The sequence below is a fragment of the Ranitomeya variabilis genome, chromosome 1, assembly GCF_051348905.1.
Source record: "Ranitomeya variabilis isolate aRanVar5 chromosome 1, aRanVar5.hap1, whole genome shotgun sequence".
NCBI lineage: Eukaryota > Metazoa > Chordata > Amphibia > Anura > Dendrobatidae > Ranitomeya > Ranitomeya variabilis.
The window spans coordinates 130,772,265-130,790,619 of NC_135232.1; the positions used below are offsets into that span (position 1 = coordinate 130,772,265).

The following is an 18,355-nucleotide window of genomic DNA, read 5'->3' on the forward strand; positions in this document are numbered from 1 at the left end:
CTAGAGTAAGTGCATTGTTCTAGAGCAACCCAGTGCATTAGTCCATAGTAACTGAGTGCATTGTCCTAGAATAACTGAGTGCATTGCTCTAGAGTAAGTAAGTGAATTGTTCTAGAGCAACTAAGGGCATTAGTCTATAGTAACTAAGTACATTGTTCTAGAGTAACTAAGTGCATTGTTCTAGAGGAACTGAGTGCATTGTTCTAGAGTAACTAAGTGCATTTTTCTAGAGTAACTGAGTATTTTACTCTATAGTAACTGAGTGCATTGTTCTAGAATAACTGAGTGCATTAATCCTTAGTAACTGAGTGTATTAGTTTATAGTAACTGAGTGCATTGTTCTAGAGCAGTGTTTCTCAACTCCAGTACTCAAGACCGACCAACAGGCCATGTTTTCAGGATTTCCATAGGTGATGGAGTTAATGCTGGAGCAGATGATGAAATTATCACCTGTGCAATACTAAGAGATCCTGAAAACTTGACCTGTTGGTGGGTCTTGAGGACTGAAGTTGAGAAACACTGTTCTAGAGTAACTGAATGCATATGTCCATAGTAACTGAGTGCATTGATCTATAGCCTCTGAGTCCATCTCTAACAACTTACCAGTCTATCAGCCCAAAGCAAATTTTCCTTTAGCCGATAACAACCGTGTCCATCAGTTTATAGCTAGCAAAATCAATATTAAAACCAATTTTGACCCAGTGGAGAAAAAAAGTGCATTTTATAGTCCCTAAGATTGCTTATTTGCTAACAAAGCAGGGAACATTACTAGCTTGAACGAGAAATACATTTGAGGCCTCTGTAAGGTCTAGTGCTGCCTCCCAAATTGGTTCACCTGAAATAGTAATACAAAGTAATGCATTATTTATAGCAGATTCATGAAATTAAAGCGTCATAAACCGCATGTAGTAGAATACGTTACTTCTAGCCTGAAGCAATGACCTTAGACCTAATAATGAACGCAAATCCTCATCATTAGTACACAATATATCCCAATTGGATACCGGTGTACCTCCCAGTTGTGCCGTACACATAACATATACACCCGGACTGCTGACAATGTTACCCTTTTGCAATGTAATGCTATCCATGTTGCTTATTACCTACAGACCTGTATACAATTAGGAATGTTTATATTATGTGAAGACCATTGTGCAGGCAATGAGATCATGAGCATTGCAAGTTCCATAAATCATCCACGTATGCAAACCATATGAAGGACCGGCTGCACGCTGGCATTTGTTGGGAGTCTATTGTTGCGGGCCTTTCATTGCATACATGATTGCTCATGCTGAAGATGTGCTTAGTTGTAAACTTGTGACGATGCAGAGGGTGGGGGGACTGGCGTTAGTAAAAATAGTTAAAATATGCATATCCTTTTGTATTGGTGTCAAAACGTAAAATGACATAAGGATGGTTCTATGCAATGAATATGGCCTTGGTTTACATCATGTATATAGTGTCCATTGGGTGTGGAGTGCCAGTGCTGAGCTAGGAAAGTGTACAAAACATTTTATGTACACACTTAAGCCTGGACGAATGTACCAAAAATCCGGAGAAGAACCAAGACATCTATATTTCATGCTAAAATCGAATTTATTATATGATGTTAGTAAGTGAAACAAAGGAAATAAAAACTTCTAGCTGTAGTTTTAGCAAAAATTCCAATTCAAGACATCTGTACATTTTACTAAAATTATTACTCTAAAAAATAAGTATGTGCTCCCCCGGCATTAAAGGCTGCTGATCCATGCACCGGCTCACAATGACACTTGTCACTGTTATTACCCATTATTATCACGATAACAATACTTTAGGTACAGTGCAGCAAGAATCCATAATACAAAAGAAAAATAATATAAAAAAGACCTTCTCCAGCAATCAATACAAACCCTACATAGAAAGAGCAACTTACACAAACTCCAAACTGTACCGTTATAATACACCTAAACTAATAATAATCAGTTTATATCATATTAAATATTGGGTCAAAACGATCAGAATTCATCTACTGTGTGGATATGGGGCAGATATAAATGTCAGAAAGGTGTATGAAGAACAAGTGAAATGCGAAAAGTTAGGAAGAATGGCATACGAGTGGGATAGAAGGGTTAATAAAATATGAATCTACCATAAGATATAGACACAAGAAAGGAAAGACCGAAAACCAACACTATGAAGTGTAAGAATATCATTGGCCTAATATCATTATCATAACTCAATGCTAAAGGAAAAAGCAGCCTAATAGCCAGCGCGCATCGTACCTAATCAACTCCTGAATGATAGGATGTATCATACACATAGAAGTGATATCTCTGCCCATGTTGGTGAACGAAAAACGGAATTAAATTTAATTTTAACAAATATCTTACAAGTGTAATATGATAATAATTTTATTTTTTATATTTTCTCATAGATCACATATTCACGGACTTCATCAGACAGAATATGTCGTGTTTAGTATGTTATTAAGTCTTAGACTATAATCTATGTGGACAGTGAGGCAACGAGTGTCGAATCCTAAACTTTTAGCGCCGTGTAAGGTAGTGGACTGGTCAGTCATACAACTTGAAGAAGTCAGAATCTTTCAGTCTTCACAATGGTAATATTTCTGATGAGAGATCTGGATTACAAGCCCAGAGCAAAGATAAGAGATGTGAGAAGAGAGTAACATATGTAGGTTGATTAAAGGCATACATCGATGAATTACATGGAACAGCTGAGTTGGAAATTAGTCAATATTTGGATAGATGATAACTGTTCTTTTTTGTTTCTTTCATTTTGGCAAGAGATATATTAAGCCGTGACTAAAGAGCGATAAGTCTTCCTTAGGCTTTAATCAAATAACCAAGGAGTGAGCATGGCATGTGGGACAAGACAGGTAAACTGCTTAATCCCTGGGTTATCCGGACACTACACTGTGTTACCCCTCTACTAGAGGGAAGAGAAATGACACGTTCCTACCCAACTTTATGGCACTCCAGTCCGCAAGACATAGAGATGACTGTGCCATAGGAAACACATGAAATATTTATCTCCTGGCCTAAAGCTAATATACACATAAAGATACACTTATTTTTAGTATATCCCAATGTAGCAGGGCTAAGCTTGTCACCAACTCATCACAATATGACAATGTACTACGTGTGGTCGTCTTCCAACTACGGATTAATCATCATAATCTTCCTAATGTGATCAGGTCGGGCAAAAGAAACAGTAAACTGACAAACTCTGCTCCGCTACATCTGTAATATATATACACACATTACAGATATAATCGTAATCTAAAATATTAAGGTATTTGATATTAAAAAGATGAAGGTACCCTGACATGCAGCCGGCCATAGCCATGCCATCTCCCACCCTGCCCAGCAGACTAATTACAGTCAGAACAACTTTTTCTACATTATGCTAACAGTTATCTTTTATCCTCATCTCATGTTTACACCTGCGATACAATAAAAATGAACCCCTTCTTTTATTAACAATCACCGGCATTCCTTACAGTGATCCGAGGCATTGGAGTATAACCCCGGATCGGTAGGTACATGGTCACAGGCAGATTTGCTGTGCACCTTTAAGTATAATGTTGTACAAACATGACGGGACTTATGGAAAGTTATTGAATGAGTTGTCAGTAAGGGACTTCTTAGAGCAGTTTGACATCTTTGTATGGTGACAAGCACAACGCTCTATATCCTGTCCCTGCTGTATTCTTACACTTTGTTGCTTTAATATACATAATCTATTCTATTGTATCACATGGTACTGCACCACAGAAGATGATAGCGCTATACTATAAATGTTAAGAATCATAAAAAAGTAAGCTATCTGTCTATTCATCTATCTAATGTCTATCTATCTATTATCTATCTACATATTATTTATCTATCTATTTATATATTATCCATCTAGCTATCTATTATCATCTATCTACCTATCTATCAATTCATCACATATATATCTATTATCTATCTATATATTATTTACCTATCTATATATTATCCATCTATCTATTATCATCTATCTATCTATCTATCTATCTATCTATCTATCTATCTATCTATCTATCTATCTATTATCATCTATCTATCTATCAATCTATCTCATAATGCTTGGAATATAGTTTAACCCACTTAAATTAGTTAATGACTAAATATACTTATTAGCGTTATCAAATATTTATTGATGACATATATACAATTTTATATACAGTTCTCTGTTTTCTACCTAATATCTATCTATCTATCTATCTATCTATCTATCTATCTATCTATCTATCTATCTCTATTATCTCATTATTTATCTATCTCTATATCTATTTGTCCATACTGTTCTATAAGTATCTATCTATCTATCTATCTATCTATCTATCTATCTATCTATCTATCTATCTATCTATCTATCTATCTATCTATCCATCTACAGTATCTATTATCTATCTGTCTCTCTATCTTCTATCGTTCTCTATTATCTCTCTATCTATCTCTATATCTATTTGTCCATACTGTTTTATAACTATCTATCCTATCAAGTCAAATGTTTTCAATAACTTTTGATTTCTCGCTTCTTATTATATGCATTAAAATACACACATAAACACTCCACAAGTCTAAGAAAACATAAAGTTAAGTTAAGGCCAAAGACCTAACAGATTTTCCATAGTAAATTCCATACATTCCTGCTAGTTTTGACTGTAGCGGAGCCACATAACTCCATAGATGCTACATTGCGTGTGATGTGGTTGATCACAGGTGGTTAAAGTCACAAGATGGCGAGATAGAAAGGATTCTACTTATGTTACCCAGTCCTCACACTGTGAATTCTACTACTACAAAACTTTACTTTTTTCATTTTTAGAGTAACATAAGTTGCCTCTCTGGACCCGGCTCATGGTACCAAAACGGCGACTATGACAACTGATAAGAAGTCACAACCAAATAAAACTTGTGTAGAAGTACTGAATGGCCACGTGCCCGGCATGGCCAGTGCGTGTCCCTGCATGTGTCGGGCATGTGTGCGAGCGTGTTGTTGTGTATGATGCTGTATGCGCGCTTCCTCTTTGCTTTCAACAAATTAACAAACTCACTTTTAACTAAGCTCAGGAATCGCTCTGATGCTGGAAACCTGAAATAAAACATGACATGCTCCTTCAGGCATATAAATCATTCAAACTTTGGTCTCACTATCATCATCATTATTTATTATTTAGCGTCGGTGGTGTTTTAAGGTTAAGAATGAGGTTAATACTTGCAAGAATGGAGAAGACAAGCTGTGGCTCTGCTGATTGCAATTTTACTGCCTAATTGCAAGAGTATAATGCACTTCGGATGAAAGCCTCTAATAAATGGCTGAGGTTCGGGAGGCTGTGTATTTATTAAGAGCTCAAGTGGCAATAAGTGACCTTTCCCTGACATCTGAGTTGACACAATACTAATGTCAAGTTGTGTAGGACTATATGAGGATCTGCTCCTAATGAAGCAGGCATGGCTCCTCGGCAATGACAGGCGCTGCTCATATCCTGCAGGAAGTAAGTGTTATTGCTACAATATACTTATGCAACCTGATCTGCTTTGGAAAATGATAAACTGGATACAAGTAGAACAAGGTCATGACTTGCTACAAAAACTTAGCAGCAACAGTTGTAGCAGAGCTGAATTTGTCATTTATCGCTTTGGCTGCATAGTTTACGCATAGAATTAAGATAACGCAGTAAAAGTGACAACGGAAAGGCGAAATATAATGGCGAGTTGTGCCCAATAGTAAATTAGCAGACTACATCTGACCAAATCAATTCTGCTACATCTGCAGCTTCTGGCGCCTTAGAAAGCAAAGCGTTAAAAAGTTCTGGTAGGAAACGTTGACCTAGAGTAATTCATAGAAGTGCGAAAGTAAAAGCTCTATGAAGTGTAGCAAGAGGGAAGGCTGAGAAGGACATCTCCATCCCATGGCTGTACTTACGTGAGGCATCTGCTGCTCTTAGTTGCCCTTGGAATGTTCTGCTTTCATTGGAGCAATGATAAGAAGAAGAAAAAGAAGAAGAAGAAGAAGAAAGGAGAAATAAAACTGGCCTCTTCTTACTTCTGAAGCTTGAGCGCTGTATGTCTCTCAACTCAATCCAATACAGTGGGCAGAGGCAGGAAAGTGGCTCTGTGCTGCCAGGATGAGAAAGTAAACCGAGGCGTCCTGTAAGAGTCCAGGAAGGAAGTGACAGGACACGAATAGGAAAAAAGCAGCTCTAAGCCTTTGTAACATGGAGAGGAGGAAAAAGGCAGTGGATTTAAAACTGAGTGCCTGGCGAGGTGTCGTTTTCTTACCTCCTCCTCTCTGTCTTCTTTCTTCCTCTCCCTCCCTCTGTCTTCTTTCCAGCCCTGATCACTCCCCCTCTTCTGCTGCTGCTTCACTCCCCTCTTCTTCTCCTCTATCCTCCACTGAATAGATAGCTTCCTATTTTTATCTCCACTCTACCTTCCCTTTATTTTGCTTCGCCCTGTCTCCTTTATTATATGTTTTAATCAGCCTGTCTGCTAATTTCTCTTTCGTCTCTCTCCCAGCCTGTCCCACAGTCACAAAGCATTGCCAGCGCAATAATCACTCTGGCTCCTGGAAATAGAGTAGTATGGGGAGGCCCATGGAAGTGCAGCAGCCAGAGTATTTTTTTATTAAAACAAACATATACAGCTCCTCTCCTCCAGCCTCAACTAGATTGATAAATTACTCCGCTCCACTACTTTAATTATGTATATGGGATGCAAAATAAATCACCCAACTGCAGCACCTCAATCAAGCACTTTTAAATGATAATTGCGTCTGGGTGAATCAATCTTTTCATTTCTGACATTTTGCTAATTTTAGTTTTGCCGTGGTAATGCTATGCTAGGCGGAGTCCTAATGACAATTCTGCTCCTCACACAATTACTCTGCTGACTTAGGAGCTCGATAACTCTACCTGGAATCCGAAAGATCCCCCCACCTCCGCCATGTTCATACTTACACTATACAGGAGCATGTGATGGTCACTTTAATGCTATTTCTAGATAAATATATGTCAGATTCAAGAGAAACGAACAAAGCGAATGTACCGCTCACACTATGAAATATATTTTCAGGGGTGGGCTCTAACTTATGCAAGGTGGTATCACCTCTTTACATACCTTCACCCTTATAGAATGGATATGTTTAGATTGCTATGAATGAAGCCTGTACCGGCTAGCTTGATCATGACCACTTTACTGATCTGTAATATAGCTGCCTAAGACATTTATGAGCTTATCATGTACCTGCGATTTCTTATGGGGCACACCAATAAAATTTAAGCATTACATTGCGTGCCATATTAGAGTGTCCTGATGAAGAAGTGTGACACTTCGAAACGTGTTGACCAATTAACCGCATTCCTTGATTGTTGACTCCTCATCATTCTTCCACTGGCAGTGCAGATTTAACCCATTTCCACTCCAATCCTTGATATTACAGAGGTATTATCCTTAAAGAATGCAATGCCATGTGGGGACTCCATACAGAGGCCACCCAAGGCAAAGGCCTACATCACAGCTAGGTTTCTGGCTAAAAATACAAAATGTGCTTGTAGCATATTAAAAGTGTTAGAAGTTGGTTTAAGCATTTCCAACAAATGTCACAGCCTCATTCACATTAAAAGTATGAGTTTGGCATGGCGTGTGAGTATGAGTGCAGCAAGCACATCGGAGACACATGTTATGAGAGCGACTAGAGGGGTGAGCTTAGTGAGCCACCAAAGGGCACATTGGTGGGCTGAAAAAGAGTCAGTGAGTGAGTGACTGAAGCCTGGGGAGGAGTAAAGCTAAGAGAGCATCATGTAAGGACAATGAACAAGACAGTGGGTATGGATCTAAAATTGAAATCACTGAGAGCGTCTCACTTAAAGAAGTTGTCCATTACTTGGACAACTTCTTTTCATACACCTCGCTTGGGCCCAGTAAAATAATAAAGCTTATGGTCACCTCCCGTGCTGGCACCAGTCCCGCGGTTTCAGCACTCGCTCTTCTCTGAGCTCCCGTGCTGTTGTTGTGACACCTGATGCTGGCGACCAATCAGCGCTGGCATTCCTGTCCCCACATCCTGTCAAATTGAGCATGAAGAAGAAGTCCGATATTGGCTGCAGCCCAAACTTCCTCATCATGTTTGATTGTCCATAAGTGGGGAAAGTGACGCCAGAACTGATTGGGCGCCAGCGTCACGTGTCACATCAATCACGCGAGAGCCCTGGGACCGCGAGTGCCGACACCGTGGGAACAGCACCAGCACAAGAGGTGAGTATAAGCCTTGTTATTTTATGGGGCCAAACATTTTGATCAAGAAAGGGTTGTCCTAATAGTGGACAACCCCTTTAAAGGGAGAGCTGCAGAAGCTTGTGGGTGTGGAAAAACATTTAGGCTCTGATTCATCAAGACTGGTGTTTTGCAGGCAGTCTTGATAAACAGTGAAGTACAGTAAGATGCGTGAAATTAATTAAAAGTCACATGCCACTTAAGGAATTTAGCACATCATGTCCATGTGAGTACATGTAAATATGCACATCATATGTAGTGTAACTGATCATGTGACATTACAGATTACTTTAGCTATTATATGAATTATCCCTGTAAGAAATTAATGCAAGATGGAGTGAATTTCTTGATTGGACTCTGGTCCTTGTACTTACCAGAGAAAATAATTCTAAGGGCCCACTCTTTCCACACAAAATAGCTATATGTCTACTATAAAATTATAGTCTTGCATTTTTGCAAAGGTAAACTCTTCCAAAGTAATTGTGATTATTGACTTCATCCAATTTGCTATTATGTTTAATCATGTTTACATGGCCTTTATCACCTCAAATCTTTGACAATGAAGATATATGGCTCTAAACTAAACACATACTCAAAGGTAACTAAGATATTCTTTATAATTTGAAATACCATATTTTTTTAGACTATAAGACGCACTTTTTTCCTCCAAATTTTGGAGGAAAATGGGGATGTGTCTTATAATTCTAAAGTAGCTTACTGGGGGAATCGAAGGCGATCACAGGAGACTGGGTCGCTGCTTCAGGAGGCAGCAGCAGGAGTGGGGAGATGCTGTGGTGCTTGGGCATTCGTTAGATGTCGGCGCTGGTGAGCAGAGTCCGCTTTCCCATTCAGTTGCCTGCAGAGGGCTTTGGGAAAATGTCTGCAGGAGGCGGCACATGCACATATTGAGATCTCAGGAGACGAGTTCTCATTTCCCGAGAGCTCAATCTGCTTAGGTATCCCCATTTTACTGAAACCCACAGCAGAGAGCTAAATGAGAAAGGGGACTCCAGTTACCGGCACCGACGTTTAATGAGCGCCCAGGCACCGCAGTATTGCCGCACTCCTGCTGCCAGCCTCCTAAAGCAGCGACTCATCATCCTGTGACTCCGCTCCACTGCTGCCAACACCCAGTAAGCTATTGCTTAAATGGACTACAAGGCACTCCACCATTTTATTTAAAACATTTTTTTCCTATTTTCCACCCCAAAATTTGGGTTCTCTCTTATTGTCCAGTGCATGTTACAGTCCTCAAAATACGGTACACACTTTATCAGGTATATATTGTATCATTTAAAGGGGAATTAATGTATCTAATTAAGCCAAAGGGCCCGATTTATCAAGACTAGTGTCTTTCTCGACAGTCTTGATGAGGGGGTGTTGAGGAGTCCAGATGCTCATGATTCATGAAGAGTTCAGATGAGTGGTGTGTGCCTCTGTGTGCCACGCCAGAAATCTCACTGCAGTAAGGGACTGGATTAAGATTTCTGGCCTAGTGAATGACACAGATCATCATAAATTAAATGAGCTATGGAGTCACGCCCCACATTGCCCCTGTCCCACCTCAGCTCCATCCATTTTGGCAGAGCTGAGAGAAGCTGATGCTAAAACACCAAAAGTCGCAACTGAAAGCTGAGTCTAAATTTTCAGACTTTTCAAAGCTTTTACACCAGAATTTTGGCATAAAAGCATTTGATGAATCAGGCCAATTATGTACAGAATTTTACTGGTGGAAAATGTGTGGAAAATCCCTTGAGGCACTATGAAGGAGAGCGCAATATGTCTACAGCTCATTTTTAGATGCCAATTGAGTTCTCTCTTTGATCCAGTTTTTTGTTGCCATAACCTTAACCCCTTTACCCCCAAGGGTGGTTTGCACGTTAATGACTGGGCCAATTTTTACAATTCTGACCACTGTCCCTTTATAAGGGACTATAACGCTTCAACGGATCCTGAAGATTCTGACACTGTTTTCTCGTGACATATTGTACTTCATGATAGTGGTAAAATTTCTTTGATATTACCTGTGTTTATTTGTGAAAAAAACAGAAATTTGGCGAAAATTTTGAAAATTTTGCAATTTTCCAACTTTGAATTTTTATACAATTAAATCACAGAGATATGTCACAAAATACTTAATAAACAACATTTCCCACATGTCTACTTTACATCAGCACAATTTTGGAACCAAAGTTTTTTTTTGTTAGGGAGTTATAAGGGTTAAAAGTTGACCAGCAATTTCTCATTTTTACAACACCATTTTTTTTTAGGGACCACATCTCATTTAAAGTCATTTTTAAGGGTCTATATGATGCAAAATACCCAAGTGTGACACCATTCTAAAAACTGCACCCCTCAAGGTGCTCAAAACCACATTCAAGAAGTTTATTAACCCTTCAGGTGTTTCACAGGAATTTTTGGAATGTTTAAATAAAAATAAACATGTAACTTTTTTACACAAAAAATTTACTTCAGATCCAATTTGTTTTATTTTACCAAGGGTAACAGGAAAAAATGGACCCCAAAAGTAGTTGCACAATTTGTAAGGCGTTGATCCAGGGATCATGCACAATTTGTAAGGCGTTGATCCAGGGAACTAGTCTGATTGCCGTATGTGGAGTCGGGAAGGAATTTTTTTCCCCATGGTGGAGTTACTCTTTGCCACATGGGGTTTTTTTGCCTTCCCCTGGATCAACATATTAGGGCATGTTAGGTTAGGCTATGGGTTGAACTAGATGGACTTACAGTCTTCCTTCAACCTTAATAACTATGTAACTATGTAACTATGTACTGAGTACGCCGATACCCCATATGTGGGGGTAAACCACTGTTTGGGCGCATGGCAGAGCTTGGAAGGGAAGAAGTGCCATTTGACTTTTCAATGCAAAATTGACTGGAATTGAGATGGGAAGCCATGTTGCGTTTGGAAAGCCCCTGATGTGCGTAAACATTGAAACCCCCCACAAGTGACACCATTTTGGAAAGTGGACCCCCTAAGTAACTTATCTAGATGTGTGGTGAGCACTTTAACTCATTAAGTGAATCACAGAAGTTTACAATGCAGAGCCGTAAAAATAAAAAATCATATTTTTTCACAAAAATGATCTTTTCGCCCCCAATCTTTTATTTTCCCAAGGGTAATAGAAGAAATTGGACTCCAAAAGTTGTTGTACAATTTGTCCTGAGTATGCTGATACCCCATATGTGGGGGTAAACCACTGTTTGGGCGCAAGGGAGAGCTCGGAAGGGAAGTAGCGCCATTTGACTTTTCAATGCAAAATTGACTGGAATTGAGATGGGACGCCATGTTGTGTTTGGAGAGCCCCTGATGTGCCTAAACATTGAAACACCCCACAAGCGACACCATTTTGGAAACTAGACCCCCTAAGGAACTTATCTAGATGTGTGGTGAGCACTTTGACCCACCAAGTGCTTCACAGAAGTTTATAATGCAAAGCCGTAAAAATAAAAAATGATATTTTTTCACAAAAATGATATTTTTGCCCTCAATTTTTTTTCCCAAGGGTAAGAGAAGAAATTGGACGCCAAAAGTCGTTGTCCAATTTGTCCTGAGTACGATGATACCTCATATGTGGGGGTAAACCACTGTTTGGGCGCATGGCAGAGCTCGGAAGGGAAGGAGTGCCATTTAACTTTTCAATGCAAAATTGACTGGAATTGAGATGGGATGCCATGTTGCGTTTGGAGAGCCACTGATGTGCCTAAACATTGAAACCCCCCACAAGTGACACCATTTTGGAAAGTAGACCCCCTAAGGAACTCATCTAGATGTGATGTGAGAGCTTTGAACCCCCAAGTGTTTCACTACAGTTTATTACGCAGAGCCATGAAAATAAAAATTATTTTTTTCCCCACAAAAATTATTTTTTAGCCCCCAGTTTTGTATTTTCCCAAGGGTAACAGGAGAAATTGGACCCCAAGCGTTGTTGTCCAATTTGTCCTGAGTACGCTGATACCCGATATGTGGGGGGAACCACCGTTTGGGCGCATGGGAGAGCTCGGAAGGGAAGGAGCGCCATTTGGAATGCAGACTTAGATGGAATGGTCTGCAGGCGTCATGTTGCATTTGCAGAGCCCCTAATGTACCTAAACCGTAGAAACCCCCCACAAGTGACCCCATATTGGTAACTAGACCCCCCAAGGAACTTATCTAGATGTGTTGTGAGAACTTTGAACCCCCAAGTGTTTCACTACAGTTTATAACGCAGAGCCGTGAAAATAAAAATCCTTTTTTTCCCAAAAAACTATTTTTAGCCCCCAGTTTTGTATTTTTCCAAGGGAAACAGTGTAAATTGAACCCCAAAAGTTGTTGTCCAATTTGTCCTGAGTACGATGATACCCAATATGTGGGGGGAACCACCGTTTGGGTGCATGGCAGAGCTCGGAAGGGAAGGAGTGCTATTTGGAATGCAGACTTAGATGGATTGGTCTGCAGGCATCACGTTGCATTTGCAGAGCCCCTGATGTAACTAAACAGCAGAAACCCCCCACAAGTGACCCCATATTGGAAACTAGACCCCCCAAGGAACTTATCTAGATGTGTTGTGAGAACTCTGAACCCCCAACTGTTTCACTATAGTTTATAACGCAGAGCCGTGAAAATAAAAAAAAAAATTTTTTTCACAAAAATTATTTTTTAGCCCCCAGTTTTGTATTTTCCCAAGGGTAACAGGAGAAATTGGACCACAAGAGTTGTTGTCCAATGTGTCTTGAGTACGCTGATACCCCATATGTTGGGGTAAACCCCTATTTGTGCGCAAGGGAGAGCTCGGAAGGGAAGGAGCACTGTTTTACTTTTTCAATGCAGAATTGGCTGGAATTGAGATCGGACGCAATGTCGCATTTGGAGAGCCCCTGATGTGCCTAAACAGTGGAAACCCCCAATTCTAACTGAAACCCTAATCCAAACACACCCCTAACCCTAATCTCAACTGTAACCCTAACCACACCCCTAACCCTGACACACCCCTAACCCTAATCCCAACCCTATTCCCAACCGTAAATGTAATCCAAACCCTAACCCTAACTTTAGCCCCAACCCTAACTTTAGCCCCAACCCTAATTTTAGCCCCAACCCTAACCCTAACTGTAGCCCTAACCCTAGTCCAAACCCTAACCCTAGCCCTAACCCTAGCCCTAACCCTAGCCCTAACCCTAACCCTAGCCCTAACCCCAACCCTAACCCTAGCCCTAACCCTAGCCCTAACCCTAATGGGAAAATGGAAATAAATACATTTTTTAATTTTTTTAAATTTTTTGTAACTAAGGGGGTGATGAAGGGGGGTTTGATTTACTGTTTATAGCGTGTTTTCTAGCGGATTTTTGATTGGCAGCCGTTACACACTAAAAGACGCTTTTCATTGCAAAAAATGTTTTTTGCGTTACCACATTTTGAGAGCTATAATTTTTCCATATTTTGGTCCACAGAGTCATGTGAGGTCTTGTTTTTTGCGGGACGAGTTGACATTTTTACTGGTAACATTTTCGGGCACGTGACATTTTTGATCGCTTTTTATTCTGATTTTTGTGAGGCAGAATGACCAAAAACCAGCTATTCATGAATTTCTTTTTGGGGGGACGTTTATACTGTTCCGCATTTGGTAAAATGGATAAAGCAGTTTTATTCTTCGGGTCAGTACGATTACAGCGATACCTCATTTATATCATTTTTTTATGTTTTGGCGCTTTTATACGATAAAAACTATTTTATAGAAAAAATAATTATTTTTGCATTGCTTTATTCTGTGGACTATAACTTTTTTATTTTTTTGCTGATGATGCGTATGGTGGCTCGTTTTTTGCAGGACAAGATGATGTTTTCAGCGGTACCATGGTTATTTATTTTTGTCTTTTTGATCGCATGTTATTCCACTTTTTGTTCGGCGGTATGATAATAAAGTGTTGTTTTTTGCCTCGTTTTTTTTTTTACGGTGTTCACTGAAGGGGTTTACTAGTGGGACAGTTTTATAGATCGGGTCGTTTCCGACGCGGCGATACTAAATATGTGCACTTTTATCACTTTTATTGTTTTTTTTTTATTTAGCTAAAGGAATGTATTTATTGGAACAATTTTTTTTTTAATTATTATTATTTATTTAGGATTTTTTTTGTTTTTTTTACATTTTTACTTTGCCCGGGGGGGGGGGGGGGCATCAAAGTAAAGTGACAGATCGCCGATCTGACACTTTGCTGTGCACTGTGTCAGATCGGCGATCTGACGTGCACAACAGGGAGGCTTCACGGCGCCTGCTCTGGGCAGGCGCTGTGACGTCACCTCCCTGCAGGACCCAGATGCCATTTTGGATCTGGGGACTGCAGGGAGGAGACACTCGGTACAAGGTGAGCACATCGCCTTGTACCGATCATCTCAGGGAAGCACGCAGGGAGCCCCCTCCCTGCGCGATGCTTCCCTGTACCGCCGGTACACTGCGATCATGTTTGATCGCAGTGTGCCGGGGGTTAATGTGCCGGGGGCAGTCCGTGACTGCTCCTGGCACATAGTGCCGGATGTCAGCTGCGATAGTCAGCTGACACCCGGCCGCGATCGCCCGCGCTCCTCCCATGAGCGCGGCTGATCGCGCTGGATGTACTATTCCATCCTTGGGAATTAGGGCCCACCCCACATAGACGGAATAGTACGTCCAATGGCAGAAAGGGGTTAAAGGGAACCTGTCAGTAGGTTTTTCCCATATCTCCTTCACAGGCGCACTTTTCTCTTCACTGCTGAGGGCCGAGCAAATCATTGTATTGCGCATGCTCCGGCTTTACCAACATGTCATCAGCGCTCTTTGGCCTTTACCAATGCATGCGAAGCACAATACTTTGCTCTGCCCTCAGCAGTGCAGAGAAAAGTGCCCCTGGGAAAGAGCGCGATGGAGGACATTGTGTGGATGACGTAGCAAGGAGGAAGACAGCTGGCTAGGGATGAGCAGGCCCCTGGAAAATCGGGTTCTGGTACCCAACTCAAACTTTATTTCAAAGTACAGTCCTGGTACCGGAACTGTGCTTGAACTTGAACCAGAACCCAAACTCCATTGAAAACAATGGAGACCCGAACTTTTGCGCTGGAAAAATAATCTCTCTTTCTCTCTGCAACAGACTCCTCCCGGAACTGTGAACATTGCAATGGACTTCCTGGAGAAGTCTGTGTTCGGCATTTGGCACCAGACACTAACTGGCTGGTACGAACCCCAGACTTTTAAGTTCAGGTTCACTCATCTCTAATGCTGGCCCTACTTTATATGGGGAAAACCTGCTGACAGGTTCCCTTTAAATACATTTTAAATACGTTTTATTATTATTGTGAATTATCTTAAAATTTCACAAAGGTGTGCTCGTAAAGCGTAGCATCACGTAATGTTATATATCTGCTACTACATGCTGTAATGTAAAGTGTACTGGCTTACACATAGTGACTATTTAATTGTTGGGCAAATGTTCTTTATAGCATGACATTTGTGTTATGGGATGTGTGGAAAATGGCTGATAACTAGACTGGACATTGTCAGGCACATCCCACAATAAGTGGTGTCTTCCCAGCTGGTGAGCTGTTAGAAGACAGGAAGCAGAAATTGGGGAAGATAAGTCAGGGTTGCTGCAGCAGTTTTGCTCTTTGCAAATAAACAACTTCCTTAGAAAAGCAGTTCTGGTGTCTAGATAAAGAGACCAAACTATGCAACTGGTCCGACACTACCATATCATTATTGTAACGAGATCTGATTACAAGGCATTTGTTTGTTCCACTTTTCCAGAGCATCATTTCCACCACCAACTTTGTTAAAAGTGTCATTATTTCCAAGTGATAACTACTATATCGCATCCCCCAGGGGTCATGTCGAAAACAGACTGAGACCAGCCCCTACACTGAGTAGGAAGTAAAATGATCATTTCATTTGTATTTATAAAGAGTCAATATTGTGTTTATATAGTCATGAAATACAGTTTATATACCGCATATTATAACCCCAAGTAAAAAAAAAAAAAGTTGGGACGCAGGGTAAATAATAAAGAAAAATAGAATGCAATGATTTTCAATCTCTTATAGCTATATCTTATTCGCAACAGAACACAGAACAGAAGGTGAAAGTTAGATATTATTCCATTTCATTTGAAAAAACAAACAAACAGAAACCCTAATTTAGAAATTGATGACAGCAACACAGTTCATGTCTACCACTGATCAATATGTAAATGTGTAAAAGTGATGAACTGTCTTGCATTCCTACCCCTGAAGGCAATAATTGCGTAATATATATAGTGTCGGGCATTTTCATACATGTATTGTATCATGTGAATTGACATGTATTGTGTTTAAGCAATGGGAAGGGAAGAGTTAACATACAATGTGGGTAGTGTATAGTGCAGAATGCGCATAGGGTAAGCATAGCACTCTGAAGATTAAGATAAGAATAGGCTTAGTACATACTGTATAGGATAGTGGCTGTAGTTAGCTCAAGTTACAGGTATAAGAAATAAGAAATTGTTTGGGACGAGCCTGCAGGGGTGAGGAGTAGTGTTAGTAAAAAGTGGGCACTTCCTGGTAGTACCCTATCTCAGTTACTACCAGGAAGTGCCCACTTTTGAAGTGACAAGGTCATGTTCAAGCACCATGGCCTGCTGGGGCCAGCACGTACCAATCGTTCAAGGCAGTGGAAGGCCATACTGATATCCATTGCAGACATTCCTGCCACATCTGGAGCCTAGGGCTCAGTCCAAGTATTGGGGAGAGTGCCTGGTGTTCTAACAATACAGAGGTCGGTGGATGGGGAGCTGCATGAAGGGCAGGTGGCTGATCCCGGGTTCACTTCTAAAGTGGACTGGAAATTCCTGAGGCTGACAGAATCATTGGGCTTAGGGATACTCCAGGTCGAACAAGTGGTAGGGTTGGAGATGCGTTGTACTACAGAAGTAAAAAATATGAAGTCTTGTGCCCTATCCCACATGTTACAAATTGATGAACCAGTAAATTGTTGCTTGTTGCAATGAACTTGGTGTCCCCTTAATTGTGTGCGGCAGCTACTGAGAATGGAGGCCTGGAGAGAGTGGAGGCCTGTGGCCTACAAGTGAGTGTGATGCACCCCACACCTGACAGCTCACTGGGACTGGGACACTGTTTTTCTGTAAAGTGCCACAGGAACTCAGTCATGACTACCGCTCTTGGCAACTTTACAAATGTCTGGGAAGTGAGGAGACCAATTGTTGGAGTTTTGGGAGAGCTACAGTGTGCCATTCTTGTCTGATGTAGGATTTCAGCTGAGCCACAGTCCGGAGTCTTCTTTGCTGGATTTTATGTTTCATAATGCACCAAGTGCTTTCTATCAGTGAAAGGTCTGAGTTGCAGGCTGCCAGTTCATCATCTGAACTCTTCTTTTGAAAAGCCATGCTGTTGTGATGGATGCAGTATGTGGTTTAGCATTGTATAGCTGAAAAATACAAGACCTTCACTGAAATAGAAATCTGGATGGGAGCATTTTTTCGAAAACTTCTATATAACAATCATGCAATGATTTTATGAAGTATTCCTAAGCCCATGCATTGATTTCCATGACCAACTGCCTGTATTTAATCCAGTGCCACCTGAGGCCAGTAGTACACGAGCATCCAGTACTGACCATCGGTCTTGCCCCTTGTGCACATAGATTTCTCCTTAATCTCTGAATTTTTTTATATTATATACTGTAGATTGTTGGATATTTATATTCTTTGCAAATTTAAGTTGTGGAACATTTTTCTGAAATTGTTCCAGAATTTCTAGAAGTATTTGTCTTCACATTAGTAAACCTCTGACCATCTTTACTTCTGAGAGACTCTGCCTCTCTAACATGCTCTTTTTATACACAGTCATGTGACTTAGTTGTAAATTGACTCTTCAGCTGTTTTTAATTAGTACCACTTAATTTTCCATTTTTTGTTAACCCTGTCCTAACTTTTCTCAGATGTGTTGCTGCCTTTAATTTCTGAGTTTTTCAAATTTTAAAGGGAACCTGTCACCCCGTTTTTTCCGTATTAGATAAAAATACTGTTAA

At 40.4% G+C, this 18,355-nt stretch overlaps 1 protein-coding gene across 20 annotated transcripts in view; it reads right to left on the bottom strand.

Annotated features, from left to right (window-relative positions):
* Window positions 1-18,355, bottom strand: part of MEF2C (myocyte enhancer factor 2C) — a 356,157-nt gene that overhangs the window by 252,796 nt on the left and 85,006 nt on the right. For 16 of the 20 annotated variants that reach the window (XM_077288806.1, XM_077288849.1, XM_077288903.1 and 13 more), the window contains exon 1: window positions 5,962-6,307. The exons of 2 other annotated variants lie outside the window; for them this stretch is intronic. The gene's annotated coding sequence lies outside the window, so the exon portion shown is untranslated. 2 more of the 20 variants (XM_077288866.1, XM_077288784.1) reach the window with 2 other exon arrangements.